The 24979-nt window shown below is 38.8% G+C and overlaps 1 protein-coding gene across 5 annotated transcripts in view; it reads right to left on the bottom strand.

Moving 5' to 3' along the window:
- Positions 1–24979, bottom strand: part of ccser1 (coiled-coil serine-rich protein 1) — a 133336-nt gene that overhangs the window by 8449 nt on the left and 99908 nt on the right. The gene's annotated exons all lie outside the window — the stretch shown is intronic.

Here is a 24979-nt window from a genome sequence, read left to right on the forward strand (position 1 = left end):
CACCATCCAGCCACTGCTACTAGGTGAGAAGCTGCAGATGATGTGTGTTTGTGTGTCCACAGTCTCCTGGATCACTGACTACCTGAAAGACAGACCGCAGTTTGTCCATTTGTACTGTGTTGTGTATGATGTGGTGGTGAGTGGTACGGGGGTCTCCTTTTCTGTTCACCTTATACACCACATACTTCCAGTACAACTCAGAGTTGGGTCACCTACAGAAGGTTTCTGATGACTCTGCAGTTGTTGGGTGTATAAGGGATGGACAGGAGGGAGAGTACAGAGCACTGGTGGATGACTTTGTGGAGTGGTCTGGTAAGAATCACCTGCTGCTGAAAGTGCATAAGACCAGAGAGATGGTGATTGACATCAGCAGGAAGGGGAGGGCTCCGCAGCCCCTTTGAATCCTGGGAGGAGATATGGACATGATTGAGGAGTTCAGCTACCTGCGTGTCAACATCGACAACAAGCTGAACTGGAAAATCAACATCACTGCTATTTCCAAGAAGGGGATGAACAGACTCTATTTCCTGAGGAAGCTGAGATCCTTCAACGTGTGCAGCAGAATGTTGGAGATGTTCCACCAGTCTGTTGTGGCCAGCGCTCTGTTCTCTTCTGCCGTACGCTGCGGCAGCAGCACCGGAATCAGCGACACAAACGGGCTGAACAAACTAATCAGGAAGGCTGGCTCCGTTATTGGCTGCAAACAGGACACTTTTGAAGCTCTGGTGAAGAGAAGGTGTTTGCCTTGTTATTTAATTCTATGATGGATGTAATTCTGATGGACGCTACCAAAATGAAGGACTGACGTGCTGACGTTTACAGTAAGCATATTGTGTCATTTTTGGTGCTCCAATATCACAGACGCTATTTTTCTGCTCCAGCAAAAACTTACTAAACTCTGCTTTATTGTTTAATTCTGGTGCCCAAGTGCCTGGAATTAGAGAGTGTTGTACATTAAACTACACTAACTGTACATTAAACTACATACTTTGCTCTGAGCCCACATCAATGGGCTTGTTACTAACCTAGCTCTGGGGAGTCCTTCCTAATGTTCTTTTTCCACCAGCATGTTTCCTTGGATCAGGGAGGCTCCAAAATTATGGTTGCAGCTGTCGTCGTGGTCCTGCTACATGTCCTGTGATGCCCTGTTACATCCTACTACGCTCTGCGGTGCCCTGCTACGTCCTGCTGTGCCTTGTAATGCCGTGCAGAGCCCTGCTATGCCATAAACTACAACAAACTTCTATTTCTAGTTACTGTTCCATTATCTTTTATTGTGACTGTTATTGCCACTATTTATTTCAACCCAAACCGGTCGTCAGACACCGCCTACCAAGAGCCTGGGTCTGTCCGAGGTTTCTTCCTAAAAGGAAGTTTTTCCTCACCACTGTCGCACTTGTCTCTTGCTCTGTAGGGAAATACTAAAACTGTTGGGTCCTGAATGTGGTCTAGACGTACTCTATCTGTAAAATCTCGAGATAACTCTTGTTATAAATTGATACTATGAATAAAATTGAATTGAGGTCACCGAACAAAGTGTTATCTATCATGGATAACCCCAACCACCCTCTCCACCCCACACTTGTCCAACAGAGGAGCACCTTCTCTAAGAGGCTCCCACAGCTTCGATGTCACACGGAACGCTACAAGAAATCATTCCTACCACAGGCAAGAAAACTCTTTAACTCTTCGTCACTGAGTGGTAGATAAGACTCATAGACATCACAACTCCACCTTGCACTTGCGCAGCAGTTTATCTACAGCTTTATCAATACTAGTTAAACAGTTTAATTCCCAACTTGTATATTTTTAAAATGATTTGTTCTTATATTCTATACTATTATTATTACATGTACTGTATATTGTATCCTGTTATTTCATGTATATTCTGTCTGTGTGCTGTGTGTCTGATTAGCCCAGGACACAGAAACAGGTATGAGACAATAGAAGGAACGTCATAGATTTTATTAAATAATTGCAAAAATATGGGGACGGTCTGGTTGTTGAAATGGACATTGTCTTAGTTTTAATATGTTTAGAATTAACAGGCTTAGACTGTTGTTGTGTGCTTAGTCCATGTCATTTAGTATTATTTTCCTTTTACTGATTGCTAATTTTACAGGATAAAAACTGTGTGGGCATTTAAACTTTGGAGGTTACCTATATTAACAGTGACAGGTTGATCTCTGACAGCATGATTAGGCCTCTCTACAGAATGTGCTGAATGTGTTGTCCAGGAAGTCCAGCAAGTATAAACAAAGCCACCAAGTCTGCTCCCCTTCTCCATCTGTCTCAGCGTTCTTTCCTTCCCTTTTCTCACTCGCACGTCCTCCCCCCTCCCCCTCTTGACCTCCTTTCTTTTCTCATCTTTCACCTTCTCCACCACTCTGTCCTTCCTTTTGTCCCTTTTTCACTCTTTCTTCGTTATGTAACTTGGTGCTTAAGAATGCCAGCGGCAAGAAGGGCTGAATAGACCCTGACAGCTGGAGAATTGATGCTGCAGTCTGGAGACCATACAGAGAGAGAGAGAGAGAGAAAGTAGGGGAGGGAGGCGAGTGGGAGTGTGGTGACAGTTGGGTAGGGGTTAGAGCTGAGATGATGAAGAGAGATGGATAGGACCAAAGTTGAGCTTACGTCGCTCCAGCTGTCAATCCAGCCCAAACTGCAGCAAACTGCCAACCAGCTGGCTGGATGTCACTTCCTGGACCTTCCTGCTGAAGGCACACACTGAGAGGCAGGACACTAATGTGATGCACTGCACAGCTAATCGGCCCCCACTGCTCCCAATCTTCAATCCTGTCAGTGCCCTACTGCAAAATTATTGACATTAGCCGGATGTTATATTGAGCATTTGCAGACAAACACAGTAACCTACTGCAACCCACAAGTACAAACAGGGTTGTGTGTGTGTTTGTAACGCAATAAATATTTAGACATACAATACCTCAGACAGGGCATCTCCACTGCATATCAATGTGGCTGAAGGCCTGAATACATTATAATGTATTTTAACAGAGTAATCTCCTGCCGATTTCACTACAAAGAAATTCGGAAAAGAAAACAAACTTATTTACAACAATAGCCTTGGGGAAAAGTTGCAAATCGTATAACCATACATGAAGCATATAAACCATCACATGCACTCCCACATGTTTAAACACACACTTGGGAGTGGCTACTTGTACTGGTAAACTGGTAAAGGTTACTGTGGATACTTAAGGGGGACATTAACCATTGCTGCTAAATTGATGCCTCTGTGATATACTAGATCTCACGCTAGCTTTATTCTCATAAGAAACTGATGTTTTGATGTTGGTGCACAAAAACATAATTTGGTCTTACTTGTCTGATCTAAAGAATTCAGATTTAAAGCACATAATACACACAGTGCAGCCCTTTTCTCTGCTAAGCACTTGGGGAGAGCCAGACCGGTGTGGCAAATAGTGTATAATCATAATGCAAATTAGTCCATCGTGTCCTCTGAACGATTTTGAGTGACTTTTAGAGCCACCAGTCATCACTGTCCCTTTCAAAGCAACTAGATATATTGATGCCGACATTACTGAGCAAGACACTGATGGACAAGAAGAACTGAGCCAATAACGATTTTAGCCAACTTAATTGTCAACAACAAAACAAAGCTCTTGTTGCTGACCACCTGGTGGTACTTGATATCATCAAAGACAGTATAAAGGATCACTAGTGGGGCATTTGGTTTTTCAGCTAAATTTTAGATTTGTGTGATTTTTTTTTTTACTGCTGTTGATAGTTACTTTGTGTGTCTTGCAGTCACACAACTGATTGACAGCTAATTATATGTTGCCTAGCAACAGCAGGCTGCCTCTCACTGACATCTCAGTCAGACCTTGATCACAGCTGCCTGAGGCGGGAGCAGCTTCGCAGTTCACCTCGGTTTTTTGGCGTCCATTGTGATTACCGCCTAAGACCGGAGTTGCTGAACTTCTGCTGAAGTCTGATCAGTCTGATCAGGGATTCCTAGTCACTACTTATGATTGTCGATTTTGAAAAGTGTATGGCCCCTGCATGGACTTCCAATTCCTCCCTGAGTGAAAAAGGCTACAAGTATCAAAGCTAGTGCCATGCTGTGGCCAGGAGGGCTAATGAGGCTTCTTGAGCAGCTCTGATGGGCATAGCTGCTGAGAGTCTGGCAGTGCTCATCAACCACCATCCCCAACAGGTCTGTGTGTGCACGAACATATGCATGTGTCTGTATGTGCGTGTGTGTAATCATGGCAAAACTCATCGACCACCAGCCTGTGCCAATATGCTTAGTGAACATTGCCCAGAACCACAAGTAAGTGGAGGGGGATGAAAAAAGAAAGGCGAGTAAACAAGTAAAGATGAGGGAAGAAAATGAGAGAGGATGGGGGAGAAGGGAGGCAGAGCGTGCAGTTACATAAAGGAGAGCAGGGGTAGTAGCAGAGGAAAAAAAGAAGAAATTAGAGGAGAAAAAGGTGAAAGAAAGTGGGAGATAAGAGAGAGAGAAATGACAAATAACTAACAAAGAGAGAAGAGTGGGTCAAAGAAATAAAAGGGAGGGGGTGACAAAGGTAACAGTGAGGTAAAACAACAAAGGAAGAGACGATGAGAAGACAGCAAAAGGATAGATAGTCAGATGGATGAGGGAAGCAACGGGGGACAAAGTGAGTGTGAAAGGTGACAGCACAGACCCAAAGTTAGAAAGATGAAAGAGACAGATAATTAGAACGCTAGAGTAGATGTCGAATGGAAGAAGTAAGTAAGAGAAACTGTGTGAGTCACCTCATCGGAAAGCAACATGGCGGGGAGGTACATGATCTACTCTAGGAGCAACTAATGTGTCAACAACATCAATTTTAAAGGGTCCCATTGGTATACAAAGAAAGAAGAGGCTTCATTTCCCAGTGAAACCCTGCGATAATATCAGTCACAATGTAACCTTTATTCTGACCTTACCACAAAGTTCAGCATGTGTACTGTATGCCAACATCTTTGAATTTATAACACTGATGCAAGTTTTGTATCCAACAGCACAAAAGTGTATATAAATGCTTGTCATGTGCTGCTTCTCATTTTGGCTCAATGGGACTGTCTGCCTGATTTAACGCCTAATTTAAGTCATAAAAACTTAATTATCCAAAACACAATTACCCATTAAGCTTCAGACATCTATGTAGCCAGGTCACCCTGAACATAAAACGACCTAGTATTGCAATCCAATATTCGCCTCAACAGTTGATCCAATTAACAAAAATTAAGAAACATCCCCATATTCATTTTTGGATCCATATCCATGTTTAGTTACAATTTGTTATACCGTTTACAATTAAGGAGATGCAAAATGCAAAACAGGAGAGTGCTGCCATACACATTCTGTTTAATCTGCTTTCCTATCCAAAGACATGCAGGTCAGGTAAATGGAAAACTCTAAATGGCCTGTGGGTGTGAATGTGTTTGTCTGTCAACGTGTGTTATCCCCGTGATATACTGGCACCCAGATCAGGTGTAACTGACCTTGCTCTAACCCAATGTGTGCTGGGAGGCTGTCCAGCCCCCCGTGACCCTGCGCAGGTTTAGTGCTTTAGTTAATGAGTAGAGGGATGTTTTACCAGGTATGCCGCAACAGTAAAAATTTTAGCTCCACACTAGCATATGAGGCCAACTACCCCTCTTTGTGCACTTCAACTGCAACCGGATTGATTACTGCTGCACCTGGCAGCTTCCCCAGGTGTCAACATGGTCCCCACCGGTGCTGTCTAATTATTGAAGAAGCTGTGATCTATGCTCAGCATTACTCTCTGCCCAATATGTTCCTGTCACTACTGCTCACAACGTGCATACAACTATTACTGTCCAGCAGTGCTAACTTTCCACTCCTAATACATTTCAGGAATGTCCCCAGTGTTCACTTAAAACCCTAAACTGACGCTACAACTTCTATCTTTAACTTACATTGCGTAAAGTGTATTGTTTATGGAGGGTTATCCTCTCAATAGGGAACTCTGGCCACACAGAGAGTTGGACTCTTGTCAGTGTACATTCCCTTGGCTTGACGTTCCTTGTTTAGCTGAGATCTGGCAGTATACCTGGGATTATTCCACGTGAATCAGGCTACCACTGTTGGCTGGCTTCTCCTTCTTCCACCAGTCTCACCCTCTAGGCTGCGGGGGCGAGAAAGCTGTCCTGTCCCGCTCTATGCCAAAGACTTCCACTGTAACCCCTAAATTGCCTGCTGCATGCCCATTTGTCATTGACTTTTTCACACCTGAACATTTGATTGCACTTCTTTGTACCTTCCCTAAACTTTGAAACCCTGGTTACTCCATGCCTCTCCATCTGTTATCTACGGTCTAAATCTAAACATGTGATTTTCATTTAGACTCACTGTCACCATCTAAAAATGCTCATCTTTTCAGTTCCAAATAAGAACATTCTCAAGGACCGCAACTTTGTACCAGATTAAGATTGTTATTGAACACTTGTTTAATAGATATTAATGGTTGAGATAATAAAACTGAAGACTTTGTTTCTTCAAAACAGTTGGTCATGCATTTATTTATTTCAACACTGCATGTTTACAAGTATATCCAAGTATTTTAAATTTGCAATTAATCGTGATTAATCACAGCCCGTGACTGTGATTAACTTGTTTACTAACAGTAATTGTGAAATATGAAGTCTACTTGTGCTTTGTTGGGGGGTTTAAGAACACAACAGGAAGACGGTATTCCCAAAGATGTGTACATCAAGACATGCATGGTGTGTGTATGTGTGTGTGTTTGAAATAGCATAGGGTGGTTTGTGACACAATGGTGAGCACTGACAGAGCATGAAGCTGATCCAAACGAGCCAAAAGTCTTTTTCTCTGTCTTCGTACTATATCAAAGTCTCCTCAAGACACAGCAGCACACACACATGCATCAACTGATAACAAATATTCATACACCCCCATGCAATTATGTGCTCATACTACAGCAAGTACACACACACATACATGCATGCATGCTTGTTCAATTGCATGCCTTATTACCAAAGCATACAGTCTGCCTAACACACAAACACAAACACACACACACACACACACACACACACACACACACACACACACACACACACACACACACACACACACACACACACACACACACACACACACACACACACACACACACACACACACACACACACACACACACACACACACAACTACCCTCCTGTCAGTTGGCACAGCTGATAAGCTGCTTTCCCAGTTACTCATCTTGTTCTGTGTGACAGCCCAAAAGAGCTGAAACAATACAGGAAATCTAAAAGGTGGGGGTGCGGGAGAAAAACTGAAATTAAAAAATGAAGGATGAAGAGCAAAGTAGAAAAGCAATGAAGAGAAGAAAAATAAATACATACATTTCCCATCAGATATCTGGGAGGCCTGATGACAATGTTGCAGCTCCCACCTGTGTCTTCACACTACACAAAAACAACAACTGACTGCCCTGCTGCACCCACACTCCACTCAACAAGACAGAGAGAAGGAGGAGGGAGATGGAGAGATAACATTTTCCCACAATACATTTTGGCAACATATTTAACACCAGCTGCTCTGGTGGATCCACTTAGTGGTCAAGAGTAAAATGGTGACATTAATAAAAACACAAAAATGAGTTTGATTGTAGAGGGACCCTACATTTTCCTGTTCTTATTTCCAGACATGCTGAATGACAAAGATATTTGCTTTACCGGCAATTTACATAATCACCCAATGTCTGAGAAATAAATCTGTTTCCTATAAAAGCATTTTAGCTAGACATCATCAGTGATTTTTTTTTACATCTTTGTAGCATACAAGTGAACAGGCTCATTTTGGTTTCCATTTGCAATGAGCTCTCAGAGCTGCTGAGTGATGAAATCACCGTACAGGGGGGCTATAAGTTACGTTGAGCTGCCACCAAAGAGTTGCCAAGCAGAAGATATATGAAACTGGAGCTGTGTTTCAAATAGCAGCCTAAATGTAACACAAAGATATACAGATAAAAATTCATTTTTGTTTTGTCATTCATATGATCCTCAACACCTTAATAAATGGCTTTACAGTATGTCATCATTTTGTGATTGTTCAGATCAACAACACCACAACATCATTATGGTCATTATCACCACAACAACTATCATTATTTTTTGGGGTGACCTCTAAAACAAAACATTGGTGTCTTCTTGGGTGAACTTGGCCTGGATTCTCCTCGCCATTATGCATCTGTCCGTGTCCCATGACAGGGACCACACTGTTTTTAAAGAAACTAAGATTAGCACCTACAATTACTTCTTACTATTTTAACCCATTTCACATCTTTTCCCCCGCTGAGCCTCTGCTGCATCAGCACCTCGGGTCATGGAATTACTAAGTACCTGTTTGTCACAGCTAAGTAAGCATGCCCTGTGAACTCACATTGTGGGCTTGTGAGACAGCACAAGCCTCCACCTTGATTCACAAAAACAAACATGCCACACTTGGCCAGTTAGCACCAGACAAGTGAATATTTTTTTTTTTCTATTTTTGTTATTTCCACTAACCCCAATCGGCCCGTCAGACGCCGCCTACCAGGAGCCTGGGTCTGTCCCAGGTTTCTGCCTAAAAGGAAGTTTTTCCTCGCCACTGTCGCACTGTTGCTTGCTCTGGAGGAAACCACTAGAACTGTTGGGTCCTTGTAAATTCTGGAGTGTGGTCTAGATCTACTCTATCTGTAAAGTGTCTTGAGATAACTCTTGTTATGAATTGATACTATAAATAAAATTGAATTGAATTGAATTTAAAAAAAAGTCAATTTCTTCAGTAAAAAATCGTTTCAATTAAAACTATTCAAAGTGAGGTCTTTGGAGATCAACAGTCACACATGTTGATATTGAACCTTTTAAATATGATTTTCAGTTTTGTAACACCAATGACATTATTTTCACCTTCATTGAAATGTGGCAGCAAAAACAGTCTCTGCGTAGGCACCGCTGGAGAAAAGGAGATGTTTGGATAGAAAAATAAAGGGAATCCAGTTCAGAATTGCTTATTAAATTTGAATCCTTAAAATTCATTTTTAGGTAGTTTGTTTGGTGGGGAATTAACACATCTCTGAGGTACATGTACATTCAATAATCCTGCTCTGTGACATTGGAAACATGTATTGGTGAATGGCAGAGTATAATTGTCTAAGCATATGAAACACAATGACAAATCTAACTAGTTTGACTGATCTGTACAAGTCCATTAGTGGATGCTTGTCAAACAGTTGACTTTAAGGGACTGTATGCTACTATTTCACATTCTTTTGATTTGTGTGTGTGGAAATGCAAACAAACACGATCCCTCATTATTTGGTCATTCGACCCCATTGTGGGTGTAAATAGAAATGCCAAAGCACATGAAGCCACAGACAGGTGATGCCGCTGGGCAGTCGTCTGTTCTTGCTTCAGATTATGCTTGACCAGGATCTCTCAATTTACCAAATTAATGTTTACACAGTGTGTCTTTTCATTAGTCCTGTCAGTTAAACACGTTATTAACGGCGTTAACGCAAACACATTTTAACGTTGTCAATTTTTTTTATTGCCAGATTAACGTTCTTGTTGGCCTAGCAAACTTTGTAGTTTTTTCACATGCTGTTGCAACAACTAGTAATGTTGGAAAAACTACAACAAATGGTTCCATTGACAAGACAAAAGTGATCCGTGTGTTTTGTCGTCGTGAACTGAGCTATCATCGCAGCACGTCCAGTCTGAGATACCACTTGATGGCCAAGCACACAGCTGATGCCATTCCCCCCCCCCCCACCCCACCCCCCACCATCAAAGTATTTCTTTCACCCTTTTATTGATGGTCACTGTTACACTGTGTGAGAGATTATTAAGTGATAATCTTACATGTAAAATTGAACACTACAGTAGGCTATATGCCAATGTTATTTTCAACAATAATAACAAAACATTTGCACAAAGCAAGCCAATCCACTTTTCCGTTGACAGGAGCATTAAAATGAGAAAAATTTATTGTGATTAATTGCAAGTTTTACTATGACATTAATGCGATTAATCACACTTAAAGGTTTTAATCGTTTGACAGCACTACTTTCCATACATATTTCCCTCCTTTAATTATAAGAAGAAGGAGACAATTAACAGCTTATAAGTGCGGCAAAGACCACAGGGGGTTTATTATTATGAATTTAAAACAAAATCCCACAAACAGTACACACATAGACCTCTCCATGACTCTTCGATTGTTTAAGACAGATGCTAGAGATGACATACTGTGTCAGACTATCTAGAGCAATCTAAAATTGATTCACCAAAGGCAGAAAGAATGCGGCCCAGTATCAGCATAACTTATTAAATGCCATCTTTTTGAGCAAAGATTCATGGTAGCATTGTGTGTCTATAAACACAAGCTCTACTAGGATAAGCTGAGCAGAATTGCCGCTGTAAAACTCCTGGAAAGAATCCAGAACGACATCATTTTTCCAAATGAGACACATTTTCCAAATGAGGTTGGACACAGAAAATGAGTTTGCAAAAGTTATTTTGTTCTAATTATGTTTTAATGAACTATTTTTATTCTGAATAATTGAATCTTTTCTCATATAAAAGCCACAGAGATCATTAGCCTACATTCTACGTAGTCATTGTTTCTGCACTGTGTCCCATTTTTAGCCTTGTTATCGGCAGATTAAAAAGGCCATATTTTAATCACTGCTTATAGCACAGCAGTTAGGGTGGCCACAGACCAACCAACCTCACTGGGAAGATTATCTGCAGAGAGTCACAGTACATTAGCTACAAGTACTGTACACATATGAGCTAATCAAGAGCTGAATATGTTTTGATTACCTGGAAAACACAAATAGTGCTCTATTCATCCACATGTGAAAATAGCGAAAATAACTAATTATTTTTACTTATTATCTGCTGTGTGATGAATGCACATGAATGCGTGAAATGAGTCCATCCCATCTGGTCCAGAAATATAACACAACCTGGTCTGAGCAAAAATCAGTCAGAATATAATATTTAACAAATCTGTGTGATGCTGACAAAAAATCTTGACCTAGTTGATTAATCGATTAATGACACATGCAATTTAATATGTACAATACATTACAACTCGTGTTGTTATACTGGTGCTTAATATCGATATTAAATCCCTTAAAGGGACACTTCAGCATGTACAAAGAAAAAGGAGGGGAAAGGACTGAGAGAAGGAAATTATCTCTATCTTTCATGGCCCCTTAGGGTGGATCTGTCAACTGTCACTCCTGGTATGCATGGTGAACATGCTGTATTTGCAGGTTTGTGTGTGTATGTACCCCACTCACACATGAGTTTGTGTGTGTGTGGCTGTATGCGTGTTATCAGTGGGTGCAAAAATTGTCATGTCTCATATCTCTGAGTACCTGAGGCCCTTGAGAGTGTCCCTACTTATTAAACACCAGGAGAAAAAGCAACAAAGACAACGCAGAATAAGGAAGGAGGCAGAGGGAAAACACAAAGAGAGGACCATAAAGGATATGAAAGAATACGTTTATGTGCCTACAACAGTATTGATGGGAGAGAAAGAATTAGAAAAGAATGTTAAGACAGAGACGGAAAGATTCATTCTATGATTAATTATCCTCATTGTATCCCTGAAAAGTGCTGAGGAAAGAAAACTGTGGTAACTGGAGGAATACACCGACTCGTAGACACAATCAAGCAGAGTCACAAAGGTTTTCTTTTCCGTAAGTTTGAGCAGCAGTGTTTATGAAACTACATTAAATTCCCTTGAAGTTCTGAGGACACGGCCAGACTAACGGAACAATCACAGCTAACATTTCAGCTGAGGTCGACCGCCCTTGAGCTTATGAGGTTATTAAATACACTCCATCTCTAAACACTTTTGCTTTGCAAGTATTATCTTTCATGAAAACAAACTAGATACATTTGATTTTACGAGACTGCTATGGAGTTTAAAAAACGTTTGAAAAAGGTGGTGTGTGAAGGCATAAATGGACGCTAGCACAGAAAAACTATTTTCCACACTCACAACTCCATTTAAATAGACATGCACACTTCTCTGACAGATAATGTGAGTGCCCTTCTACCTGACTATTCTTCTTTGTACAATTTAATAAAAACTGTTCCATCAAGTAGGCTCATGGGAAATATGCATATTTGATTGCAATAAATAGTTAGATGAAAAGTCAACTAAGAAACACCTGCCTTTACAGTGCTTTTTGTTCAGATAAAACAAGCAAGATATATTGGGGTAATTTGTGATATTTAGCAGTGCTGGAAGAAAGGTTTTGTTACCTTTGGACATAGTCAGGCTAGCTGTTTACAACTGTTCCATCTTTGTGCTAAGCTAACCGGCTGCTGGCGGCAGAGATGGAGTACTCAAGACTCTATTCTCTGGACTCGTCACTTAGCTTCACTTGGACTCGCGGACTGATGACTTGCACTTGCACTCGGACTTGAGGATATATAAAATCAGACTTGAGCATTCATGAAAAAGGACTAAGACGTTGGATGAAGTTTCTGACTAGATAGGTTATTAAAATGTAATATACAGTAAGATGTTACACTTTTCTTGTTTCAGGCTTCAAGACAGGCCCGGAAGCCTTGGGGAGATGTTCCATCCAGGGCTGATGTTCTTTTGGGGGTAACACCTTTACTACACCGACAGCATTAACAAAAGATGAAGCCACCATGCCTTGAGAAACTTCTTGTTTATTGTCAACGGTTAACTCACTTTAGATCATCTTTGGGATCGCTTCTTCTTTCTCGCTTTTTCCTCACAACCACACATACGCTTCTCAGTCCCGACACCACTACCACTCGCTCTCCTTGCTTGAAAACAAACACAATGACGTCACTCACTTAACGCTGGATTTTTGCTCTTACTTTCACTATTCTCGTAACAAAGGAATTGATATTGATATGTACTAGATGTTCACATTTGGAAAAGGCAGAGAGATGCGCCCCCAGATCGTGAAGATTGCCTACACGGATTTTACATCCAATGCTAGAAAGAGCAACACTAAAAGTTCTTTAGAAAAAAGGAAGTAAATAAACTCCCTTTGCATTCGTGAAAGTGGTGTCATTTTTGTTTAATGTAGAGCCTCTTTTATTAATACTGTATATTAGCTTTTTAAAGGTGCCAGACTGCAGAAATGTAGGTCTACTCTGGAATTCAACACAGACTTAAGCTTAATGATTTGACTTGGACTCACACACTGGGGACTTAAGACTCGACTCAGACACAGGTAACGGTGACTCGACTGGACTCTTCTTCATTGACTTAGACTTGAACTTGGACTTGAACACTGAGGAATCGAGAAGCAACTTGGACTCGACAGTTGAACTTGACTACTGGCTGGCGCTAGCTTCGTATTTAGCATAGAAACATAAAAGTTTTCTTCCCAAAATATCAAACTAGTTCTATAACTTTAACTTCTATAAGTTCTTCTAAATAAGAAGGAAATTCATATGAACATAGACTGAAATTAAATAAAGTGATCTTAGGTCTTTGACCACCCACACATGAGCACACACAGGCAATATTAGGCACATTAGCTAAGTAAAATACTATATGCCAACTTTCTCTTGGACATCATGAAACCAACAGAAAGAAAGAAACTCCTCAAAACCACAAACGTGTGTGTGTTTGTGTGTCAGTGTGTGTCAGATGTTGCCATTTTCTTTTTGGGCTTTTCCGACTTTAATGGACAGGACAGCTAGGTGAGAAAGGGAAGAGAGAGGGGGGGAGACAAGCAGGAATTCATCACAGGTCGGACTCAAACCCTGGACCTCTGCCTCGAGGCATAGACCTCTATGTATATGTGCGCCTGCTCTACCACTGAACCAACCCGGTCACAACACCCAGACAATTTAAGGTTTCATGCTGGTACTGAATATTCAATTGCAATATTTGTCAGTGAAATATTCAATTTTTGTGCTGTGTGTGTGTGTGTGTGTGTGTGTGTGTGTGTGTGTGCGTGTGTCTCTTACTAGCTTGCCTCTTGGCCATCCGGAATGTGCAGATTCCAAAAGAATAGCTCATTAATATTCATATGAGTTTATGCTTTCATTAATCTTGCAGCAAATTGTCTCAGATCAAACTCACAGCTTGTATCTGTGTCCACACTAGTGTATGTCACAGACAGAAAGATAGAGAAAGAGGGAGAGAGTTATCAGAGGGGGATAGAGATGGAAAGAACAAAGAGAGGGAAAGAGCAGCTACAGATGGTCCTATGTACCAGCAGATGAAAAGGAGACTTTGAAAAAAGATGGGAAAAATATCATACAGATGAGGGGAGGAGAGAGAAAAAGGAGGTGGTCAAGAGAAGGAAGAGAGAAGAAAATAAAAGAGAGGAAAAGAGAATGAGGAGGAAGAGAGAAAAAAGTTCTAAAGGTATCTGTCCTACTTTGGTTTGACTAATGAACCCAAAGTGTCCTGAATCTATCCTGATTCACCGCAGGCCCAGTTAGACCACCCTGCGCTGAGAGTGTGTCTGTGTTTCCTCTTAAATGTGACTAAGCATGTGAGACATCTTGATGTGTGCTTGATTTAATATGCTCTTTACTGTATATTAAAGTTGTGTGTATGTGATCTCAATGCCCTGCATGTGTTTAATGAACCACTGTCCCTTCTAGTCATCTGGCTTCATACCAACACACACACACTCTCATACACAGAGCAGGTCCATGTATCATTTGACATCAAATTGTAGTATGGCCTGCAAGGGTAAATTAATGCCACACACACACACACACACACACACACACACACACACACACACACACACACACACACACACACACACACACACACACACACACACACACACACACACACACACAGCAGGATCACCCAATGTCGAGGGAAAGAAAACACAGCACAAGTAATGACTTAAGGCTCTTGTTGCATAATAGGAATAATAAAACCACAGCTGCCAGCTTCAAAATCTTCAGCGTTTATGTATCTGCATATCCTTTAAATAAACAATCTCCAGCACGTTGACATGTTTCTGAATGTGTGTGTGTTCATGCTTCCTAATCTCTATCCTCTTGGCACCCCATGCATGATTAACCATGTTCAAAGGGGACAACTAGGAGTTAATGAGAGTCATGTAATTGGCTTCCACATGCTAGATATATAGCTCAGAGAAAGAATGAACCGCTGCATCTCATGTTTAAAGATGGAAGAAACTAATGGAACTGGCCTAATTTTCAAAGTTTATACAGTGAAAACAGTGAATAAAGTCAACATAATAAATACACATTATCTATGACAAGATTTCTACCTATTTTGTTTTGACTCTGGTGCTTGGTTATTAAGAAAAAGGGTCAATTCTGGGTGTGACTTGTAGAAAATGGGTTTTGTGACAGTGTTGAAGATGAAGTTTGATTACAGAAAAATACATTAAAAAACAGAAACACAGTGTATGCTCTGTGCCACCTACCCCCCACAAAAAAAAATGCTTACTTGTTGGTTTAATCAGGAAAGTGTCTGGAGGGAAGAGGTACTGTATGTTTCATTGCATGATAATAATAATTAATTTCCACTTTTATGAATGAAATTAACTTAACTTGATAATATACTGTAAATAAAATTACTTCGAATCAAATCTATATATCTATATCTATATATTTGAAATAATATGATAATCTTATTTAGGTTTTCCTGATTAATGGAAATTGGCCAATAATTTAATTTAATTAGGCAAACTTTAAAATTGTAAGCATATCCAGATTGTACTTTAGGCAATTGAGTGTAACAAAATGAAATAAATGCAATCTTAACTATATGTTGTATGTTAACTCTACAGTAATTAACAGAGCGAGCAGCACTCAGTAGGAAACCTTTAGATTTCCTTTTTGAATACAAAAGGCTGGAGGGAAACTGGCTTTAGCTGGCTTTATTAATAACAGACAATTTGTCTTTTATCTGTGTCTGAGAGCTGTATTAAATATATGTTTTGCATCTCATGTATTCCCTCTGCTGGCATCCCACCAGGGGTCCGTTTCAGTTTAGTGAAAACTCTACGTTTGTTTACCTTGAGATGAGGGAAACTCTGGGTTTTCTGTTTCAGAAAGGGAGGTTAATCTAACCTGAGAGAGAGGGGTAACTCCAGTCCGTTTCAGAAAGAGAGGTAACTTTTTTTTTTAAAGATTATTTTTTGGGCTTTTCCACCTTAATTTGATAGGACAGCTAGGTGAGAAAGGAGAGGGAGAGAACGGGAAGACATGCAGGAAATTGTCACAGGTCAGATCCAGCCACAGAAAGAGAGGTAACTTAACCTCAGAGTCAGTTACTATGGTAACTGAGCCTGTGACCCTAACCTGGTCGGGAGCAGGTTTTCTTCTCTCAGTCTCGCTCTCTCATTTTCTCATTCATTCATTGTGTGTATCAGGCACATTTTAGCGCAGTTTGTGATCTGCATAAGTACAAAATAGTATTGGTTTATTAACCATGTTAGCACACAAAACGGTTAGTTTTCTCCAAACATGGCATTTCATTTTGTCAACAATCCCGTTAATAAAGAAGCTGTAGGCTGTTACTTCGCAGGGAGTTAAACATACGATGGGAGATGATATTGAGGCCCTGACTATAGATTTCATATTCTAATTTCATTTCCAGATAACTACCTATGTGAGCGGTATCGTTCTTTCTTCCCAGTCTATCAGTTATGTAGCCTACATAACCTTATCCATCCTCATATCACTAACGTCACCCATCGTGGACATGCTCTACATCCCAGCACATTCTTTGTGTCGCATGACGTTTTTTTGCAAAGGGCAGTTTTCTTTGCAACATTGTTAATGCGGAGCATATTAGTAAAGCTGCTGTATAGCAAAGTGCCGTCAGAAGAATGTGACTCGCTCTGAAAGTGTTACGTTTGTGTAGAGTTCCCTGGACACAAACCAGTGAGAACCATTAAAAAGAAATAAATGACTGTAAATCATTGGATGGGAGAAGTAGTAGTTGATTTTTTTGCCCGCAGAATTGCACCTAAATGAAATGATAGGTGTAGCCTACTACCATTCCAGATTTCCCCAGTAATATTATAGGTCACCTGTGATTAATTATGAAATTAATATTAAAATTAATACATATTAGAGCTTACCCTTAGACTCAAGCAGCAACTTTTGCCCAAACCAAATCTCGCTATTTTACTGCAGCCGCTGTGTTGCTTTTTTAACTAAATACTTGTTCAAACTCACTGTACGTGTACATGAGTATTTCCGCGGACCAGTTTGTTTGTGGTTGTTACCATGGTGAATTGTAGTATCATGGTTCCATTCATGCTGCCTCTTTATTGTGGTGGCGCACGCGCTTAACTCCCAGTTGGAGTTTCCCATCTCAAGGTAAATGAACTCAGAGATCAGGGTTGGACTCAGAGTTTGTTTAACCTCCTTCCTGAAATGGACCCCTCTTTCCACCAACTCGAGCACACCTGTCATGATCATCTCTCTCCCTCTTTCTATTATATACAGACATGAAAGCACATTCCACTGAATTTTAATGTATAGAGCCTATATCTACTCTTCATTCTCCCTTCATACTTCTCTATGCTAATATTTTATTCATCCCGTGGCTTTTTCTCAGATTCTCAAAGATGAAGCTAGAGCTAATTGCTTTTTTAATAGCTTGGAACATGGTGTATTGTGTGTGTATGTGTCCTCATGTGTATTTGACTGTATGTGTGTGCACATGTGCAGCTTTACAGTGATCTGATTAATGTAACTTGGTTAAGAGGCTGTTGAATGTTTTCTCATTTTGTGTTTCCCATCAACGTGCTATTTGATGTTGCTCCAAAGCCTCATTGTGCTGTTTGCTAGATTTATTTAGCTGCTGGCCATAAGAGTGAAGTAAGGAAATATCATTTTTTCCCACGTTTCCCGCTTCTAATTTTTACAAAACTATTGAATGTAACTCCTGGGGATGTCTGTGAGGTGGAGTAGAATGAAGGGGATAATTATATCAATAGTTAGTTGATTTCTTACAACTCTATGGAGCAATATAAAATCTGTTACTTGTCTTAATAGACCTGACTACAACAGAAACAAGAATAATGAGAAAAACTAAAAAAGAAATATAGAGACAGAGGCTACATGTGGCAAAAACAATGAAACACGATGTATTGTTACTCTAAAAAGAATACAAATTATAAATAAAGTAAATTCAAGTTTCAAAAGGCATTTTTAAATGACACAAAAAAGAGATTGTGGATTCAAGCCATGTGTAGATCAGTGCAGAGCTCTGATATGGGCCTCTCTTCAAAGGCAAAAATGGCCTTTCATCTAAACCTGCAGAATCTCTCAAGTACTTGTACGCACACACAGGCAATGCCTATAAAAAGTATTCATCCCCTTTGGAGTTTTCTGGGAATTAATGTTTACAAAACTGAATCATAGAAGAAGTAACTAGGCTTTTTTTGACACAAATAAAAAAAAAAAGATTATTTCTTGTGGTGAAAACAAATCTGTACAAATGAATCTAAATTAAGAACAAATAAAACCCAAGATGACTAATTGCATAATTATTTCCATATTCGGGCCGACCTAAGTTGAGAGTGGAGCAATAGTGGAAATTACTGTATGTGTGGTCACCAAGAAAAATAATAAAGGTGCACGTTTCCACACCCTAATGCAGTACGTGCAACAAGCCAATAGGAAAGTGACGGCACCCACACAGTCCTGAGAGAACATCTTATTAGCTACAATAATTGAAAGACCTTTAAGTATACTAAAAAAAAAAAAACTCAGTTACCGTGACAACACGCTCCATTTTGCTACATCACAACACTTTTTGTCAGTTATTCATGTTAATCATCATTCCATCTATCTCACTTAAACACAGCGCTCACCTCACAGATACACACACGCACGCACAGACCGTCCACTTACGTCCCTGTAAAAGTACTGCAGTAGTAGAGAGAATATTACAGACACAGTGAACAAAATCTGAAATATATTGATGAAAAACAATACAGTACGATAACAACATAGGTTTATTTGAATCAAAGCTAAATAATTAGCTAGGAAACAGAAAAGACAGTAGTATAAAAAATCTAATGCAGTGTTCTTGAACTTGTTTGTACTGTAAAGAGCAAAACAAAGAAGTGATTACTGTACTTCTACATCAACTCTGTCATGTGGATTTGGCCACAGGTTCTTGTATACATTGCAATTAGCCACACATCTTGTTAAAAAAATATAAATATATTTATATCACTTTATATAAAAAGTATATATAAGATATAAAGAATATATAAAGTATATATCTCAATCATCAGTAACGAGTTGGCAGACTTGGACGGGCAGTTCCAAGGACATGCATATAGTGCAGTACTGTCAATACTGTAAATTGTCTTACAGTACAGATGGTACACGGGACCATAGAAACAGTGTCAGAGATAAATAGTAGTACATTACAATGAAGAACGATGATGAAATATTACATCCATAGATAATGTAGTCTAATCTGTTAATGCTCTACGCTAATTGCCGACAATCTATCCTGCTATATTGAAACTTTCATAATCTAAACATGGAATATTGTTTCTGTCTCCAAACAACTATGCATTAAGAGTACTGCAACAGTTACTTATCATTTTGAGCAGTTGTATCAATTGATAGTTAGATCAATGTAATGAAATGAATAGCTTCAGTGCTTTTTGAAGTAGCAGTACTTTGATGTTAAGTTGTGTCGTATTGAACAGGTTATTTTTATTAAATGAACAAATGATCGTAGGTTTATGTGTACTGCATCCAAGCAATTGAAACAAGTTTTGAAAAAAATGTGCATTTTGATCATTGGTTGTGAGTTTTGTGTGTAGAGTTTTGAAAAATGACATTAAGGTTCTGAAATTAGTACCAAAGGGATTGTAAAAACAAAACAACAAAACAAAAAACAAAAAAAACACACCCCTTGAAGCAAGAACTTCCTGATCAAGCCTTTTTGTCTTGATTATGATCCAAGTAAATTAATGTTGAGTAACTGCTGATTCAAGTCTTAATCTGATCTTTTACTACATAATACAGCTACACAGGGTCGACATTACAATTAGGAAATGTTATCCAAAATGAGATATGACAGCTGAGTAGTTCAGCATTAAGAAAAGGGTTAGTTTCCAAAAGTGTATGGTATCCACACTGATAAAGGTTTCAGGTAACAACTGGAAAGGAAAGGTTAGGAAAGTAAGACAGCTTCATTTCAAACCCAGCATGAACAAGTGTCAAATAAAGCCTACTTAAATGTCAATAGCAGTTTGTCAGAGGTGGTAAAAATACTAAATAACGTAATTGCTGAAGCCTGGTTCTGCTCACTCAACATATTTATTTATTTGTGCTATTAAGCTTTTAGCTAGGAATTTCCAGCCTATAACTTACCCTGTATAATTGTTGACTTTATGTAACATATATTTACCCCCTGGTAGTGTTTTTTAGTAGAGTTTGCCTGCACAAGAGAAGAGTTATCTTAGTTCTGTTTGTTGCTTTCAGTGCTGTATTAACCATAGACAAGTGACATTAGTTTTTTTTTTTCATTATGCCAAGAAAATAAATTCCCTAAATGTGTCTTCAGTCTCTCACTGCATTTTTACATATTTGAGGGTTAAGTGAGGTTTTTGAACATTTATAGTTTTTGAACATAAAAAAAAAAAACTACAACATTAAAATAAAAGATTTATATACATGCATTCCTGCATACATATGATTAGAATGACAAATAAATAAGGTCATGTACTTATTAGCGCAATCTTCCAAATTTGAAAGTCATTCAAAAAGGAACAAAAACTTTCCATGTTCAAAAGGAGTAGGAAGAAGTTGATAAACAACTTATCAAATCCGACCCCCTTTCTCTACTTTTATCCTTTAGTAAATCTTATTCTTCAGTTATTTACACATTGTTATTTACACATCATAGACACAGATGCATACATACACAAACAGGTATAAACCCTTTTTTTTCTTCCCTTTCTTCTACTTTCTATACCATCTATCTATAGCAAGACATAACACAGCCATATAGACTTAGTATAGACATGCTAGTGTGTAGATATATTCGCATAGGCATACAGCATACAACACTACCAGTATCGGACGTATTGGTATATAAATATATTAGTACGTAGACTAACCAGCATATAAATGCCAAAAAAACACACAGTCTAATACAATACCATCCATTTAAGTCCTTTCGTATCCCTTTAATATATTAATTTTAAATATCTCTTGAAATTGTTCATTGTTATAGATGATTTCACTTCACTGCAGCTGTTCCATAAAGACTCCTTTAGTTGAGATGCAGTGATATTAGAATTGTCTATAGGTTTCGTTTTATATACAAATATTCCTCTTAAGTGATGTTTGCTCTTCTATTGGAAAACCCTGGCACTGTTCGACAGCTGATGATTATTTATTTTGTACATAATTTGTGCAGTTTTAAAGTCAACAATGTCTCTTAATTTTAGTGCTTTTAATTTAATAAACAGTGGATTAGTTGGTGCTCTATAAGTGGTTTATTACAATTCTTAAGGCTCCTTTTGAAGAATGAATATAGGTTCAGTGTTGTTTTGTAAGTGTTTCCCCATATCTCCAAACAATAAGTAATGTATGGAAGTATGAAGGAACAAACAGCATATATAATGGCGTTGATTTAATAAATAATTGGTTTTATACAGTATAGCAATTGATTTAGTACCATTAATATAGCGTATATGTGGCTTCCAACATAATTTTTCGTCGATTATGACGCCAGAAATTTAAGTTCTTTTACTCTTTCAACTTCAATATCATTTATCATAATTTTTTTGTGTAAGGTTGTGTCAGCTACCAAAAATTATAAATTTAGTTTTACTTAAGTTTAGTGTTAGTTTATTAGCATAAACCCCTCTTCACTTTTTTAATTCATTTTCTGCTGAATCCAAGAGTTGTTCCAAATTTTCCCCAGAACAGATTAAATTAGATCATCAGCAAATAAATGGTTGTCAGTGTTTTTGACACCTCCCATATTTTATTTATATACAAGTTAACACACTGACCCCTGGGACCCACAGGTGTTTTCTTTATCTTTGATTTATGGTTTTGCAATTCAACATAGTGTTTTCTGTTCTGTAGTAGCTATTAACCATGAAAGTGCAGTCCCCCTAATTCCATATTTGCGTAATTTCATGATCAGTAAATTGTGGTCTACTGTATCAAATGCCTTCTTAGATCCAAGAATATCCCCACTGCATATTTTTTTTGTTCTATTGCTGTTGATATTTCTTCTACAAATTGTATAATTGCATGTGAAGTTGTATTAGCCCTGAAACAGGTTACAGTGACACTAAAGCCTGTCTCAGTAAAAGGCAGAAACCAGGAAAGGATCTTGACAGATCCATCAACCTGTCATGTGGCTAACAAAAAAAACACTCATACTTCCACCGCTGGGTGATTTAGATTCTCAAATTCACATAAAGAGCACATCTTCAGAGTACGGGAAGAAATCTAAATGTGCACAGAGGAAGTACCAGAGCTGACATTTTAAATGATATAACTACATCCAATAAACACTGAATCATTCAGGAAACTGTGAAGTCATGTAATTTTACATTCGGTAGCGTCTACCATCGTCTGTTCTGTTGTAAACCTTTCATAAAAATAGTGCCTTCCACTGCTTGCTGAGGGCCTTCAGGTTAAATGCCCTGGAGAATTTTACAAGCAGTGTATGCTTACACTAAAGGGACTCCCGTTTCCCTTCCATCGGTGCCCGTGGCAACTCTGAGATTTTCTGTCTCTGTCCCATTTCTCTAGCTCCTTCTAAATATGTGTCTTAAATTCTCTTCCTTCCTGACAAGTGTGTGCCCTACGCCGCTCTTTCAGGATATTAAAGTGGTTGGTTATTATTAATTAAGGTGGAAATGATGATAGCATATGCGAATACATTTTTAAAGGGCAGCTATCTTGGAGTGGAGTCATGTTTTTCTTTTCTTACTAAGGCTATCATTGTTGATCTGACCTTTAAATAGTTTTTCAACCATTATCAAACAATGAAAAACTCATTAAAGCTGTTGAGGCCCATTTAGTAGAGAGCTTGATTATCTTACCACGGCAGCCAATGCAAATCAATAAGGACTGCACTCATTGCAGTGTATATTGCATCAATTAGAGACGAAAAGCAAGGACATGTATATTTGAAGATAAATCAATGGTAAATACTTTACAGTAAGAGGGGAATCATTAATACTTCCCCATGCAAATACCAAGTAATAACTTAAACTGATGAACAGTAAAAAAAGAAACAGGGAAAATAACGTGACAAATCATAATGCAACCAACATCTAATCTTCCCTTAATGAGAATTCTTTTGAGAGGACGTTATTGTCAGCAGATTCTAAGTCTTGGTTTAGGACAATCATCAAAAGAAAGAGAACAAGGTTAGTCAGGATCACACCCACCAGAATATTGAGGAGAAAACACTCCGGCAGCTCAACATGACTGTTAAAAAGTTGTCCTGTAACTAAACAACCATGGAGAAATGAAGTAAAATAAATAACTCCTTTTGTCCTGATTTATTGATTACTCAAACTTGCCTTTTGTCCCGAGCCACACATATGTTGACACATACATTTTGACATGTACAAAATAAGAATGACTAGAGGAAAGAGATGAAAGGGTCACAGTGGCATCCCATTATATGTTACCAGAACCAGTGCTGCATTGCTGGCTCACTTATCTTACAGAGTTGCACCAATACTACATAATTAATACATCCACCCACTTAAAGCTTCCTCCTCAAACTGACAGAAAGAGCTTAACAATAAGTAAGACAGAATTACTAACAGACCTCATGTGTGAGTGAGAGTGATGCAAATCCATCTGTTGTTCAACTCTTGCAACCACCTGTTTAAATATCCATCAGATCCACTTTTGATGCACCATCCTTGCAGCCTTTGCGTCTTGAAATACATACATATGTCTGTACGTATGCAATACAACTGGTGCACTTTGCTGCACCTGCCTTTATTAAATGTTGTACATAATCCTGCATAAAAATCCCATTCATTACATATCTCCATCTCTCGCTATTGCACTCTATTTAAAAATTCTTTCTATTCTCCCATGTATTCTCCCCTGTGTGTGTGTCACAGTCTTTTATGGCCTTTGCTTCTAAGACATTCAATTCCATATATATTCCACTGTGTGTAGGCAAGTGAGTGATTGAGTGGGTGAAGTAGGTGGCCGATTGAGCCACCATGTATTGTATACATTCTGCAGATTTAGTGGAATGTTAATTCGTTTGATAATGCAGCAGTCTCATGTCTTGAATGTTGCAATGTCCTTCTCCTTAAAAAAAAAAAACTAGCGAGGACAGTTGTTCAGTACACTGTAAATTTGAGAGACAAATTATGTAAATGTAATTCTCAATGTGTAAACATATTTACTTTGTATAATACAATAAAATACAGATGAAGCCTTCCAAATTTTCCCCTCCAAGTCACACCCATTCATTCACTTGCGGGCTTTCACGTCATGATGTGGCGCTTCCTTCACAAAGTGTAGTGAGTGACTTAAGCTACCATTTATTGTATATTAAATGAAACTTTACTACACTGAAGCTATCCCCCAGAGACACGTAGCAAGGTACGTAGTTATAGCCTACTAAAGTTATTGGTACATAGTCTCTACTCTAGCTATTGTTTTAAATTAGTCCATTTAGTTTTTATAATTTAGCCTTGAATTAGGCACATATTTGTTTATCCTAACTGCGCACGGTTTAAACGTGGCTCATTTCGAAGGTTAAGCTATGTAACCACTGTTCATAGGGTGGCAATTTTACATACTGTACATTACAGACAACTAAAATTATAAAATGAAAGGATGTTTTGCTGGTTTATAAGTTGATATAGACGGAGAAAAAAATGAATTAATTGAAGTCAGCTACCTCACTACTGCAACATTTAGGGTGAAATGTTTT

Source organism: Etheostoma spectabile, chromosome 5 (genome assembly GCF_008692095.1).
Source record: "Etheostoma spectabile isolate EspeVRDwgs_2016 chromosome 5, UIUC_Espe_1.0, whole genome shotgun sequence".
Taxonomy (NCBI): Eukaryota; Metazoa; Chordata; class Actinopteri; order Perciformes; family Percidae; genus Etheostoma; species Etheostoma spectabile.